Consider the following 1,875-nt stretch of genomic DNA (forward strand, 5'->3'; position numbering starts at 1 on the left):
CTAGGTTAGGGTTAGCACTAGGGCTGTCTCCCAAAGGGAAGGCTGCAGCCTTGCTAGAACACGTCCTTGCTAGTTGCGTCCTATGGAGATAAGGCTAGAGTGCTGCCTAGCGTTTTTAGCGTTCAGAGTTTGGCAGAGTTCAGCGCTGAGCTTCTGTTCCTCCACACTGAACCTACGCCCTGAGAAAGGAGGGCGACTGGCAGAGAGGGCAGTCACTGTGAGGTTGGAGGGTTTGATTCCCTGTCTACCTCAGCGGGTAGTGCAAGGCATTAACACTGGCCGGGTTAGGGCCAGTGTCGTTGGCTCGTTACTCACTCCGTGTTTGCTAAAATCCGGCGTAGCTTCCGCTAGCAGGGTTGCATTGTGGGTTAGGGTAAGTCCATCAGGAGGATGGATAGTTCTTCATCGGTAGTTACGCCAACTCGTTTGCCTTTGTGTTTTGCGCGCTAAATTAAGCTATGCTAATTTAAGATATGCTTGGCTAACCTCTGCTGGACTATGGTATGCTAGGCTAAGCTATGTTAGTTTAAGATATGCTTGGCTAACCTCTGCTGGACTATGGTATGCTAGGCTAAGCTATGTTAGTTTAAGATATGCTTGGCTAACCTCTGCTGGACTATGGTATGCTAGGCTGAGCTATGCTGTGTTTTGATATGCTATGTTAGCGGTTGAATAGTGTACCATAATGTGATGGATTCCACGATTATCAAATTGAATATGATATTATTTGTGTTGTTCGGGACGAGAAAGAATGATTACATTTATTATCGTAATGTTTTGGTCCGGCCCGAGGCGTCGGTGTGACAGAGGAGCCTGTGTAGCAGCTAACGTTTATTAGCCGCTAGGTCGCTAGCGTGATTCATGCGCAGCAGAACACATTAGCGCTGTTCCCCTCCCACCGGCCGCGCTGAATGTTTGTGTTTTAATGTGCTGCTCGCACTTTACAACAAATACACTTTCATCCATCACGGAGAGAGGGGGCGTGGCCGTGGCGCGACGCCCTCGCCCTCCACCTCTGCACCAATCGCCTGCCAGCGCTCGGTCGCCGTGGCAACGGGACAGGCAGTGCCAATCTAATCTAATCACAGGAATGAGTGCTGGGGGCGAGGTGGGGGGGGGGGGGGGGGAAGGGATGATTGTGTTTAATGGGGGGTCTCTCAAGCACCCCATAAACACACACACACACACACACACACACACACACACACACACACACACACACACACACACACACACACACACACACAGCAGACAGCAGTAATTAGATTGTCTTTGTATTTCCAGCGATCCACACGCAATTATTACACCCACACCACTAATGAACATGAATGAAGGGGGGGGGGTTGCACTCATTGTCCTGCCATCAATTAGAGATGAATGTGGACACTTGTACTGTAAGTGTGTGATTGTGTGTGTCTGTGTGTGTGTGTTGACGATAATGAGCCCTGGGTCAGGTGGTCCCTCAGTGGGAGGGGCCTGTGTCCGAGAGGAGAAGGACGACGGCAGCCATCTTGTCTCTCATTAACCTCCACTAACATCATCACCGTCTCTCCAGTCTCATTACCACTTCCCGTCAGCATGTCCCGCCCCCTCGCCGACACTTCCTGTCTGTCTGTGTCTCCCCTCCCCCCGCAACAAGGTACGTCTCTCTGCTAGCATGCTAGCTCCCCCGTGCTAGCATGCTAGCTCCTCTGTACTAGCTCTGTGCTAGCTCCTGGTAGGTGTTGTGCGGAGAGGTTTGCATCCCGTTAAACGGGACCTCAAGCTCAGTGCCTTCCTGAAGAGTCAGGGCTGTAAAAGGCTTTGATAACATGATATACATAGATAATATATCTATATATAGATAGATATAGATATAATATATTAGCGGTTACG

This window comes from Gadus chalcogrammus, chromosome 8 (assembly GCF_026213295.1).
Source record: "Gadus chalcogrammus isolate NIFS_2021 chromosome 8, NIFS_Gcha_1.0, whole genome shotgun sequence".
In the NCBI taxonomy this organism is placed as follows: domain Eukaryota; kingdom Metazoa; phylum Chordata; class Actinopteri; order Gadiformes; family Gadidae; genus Gadus; species Gadus chalcogrammus.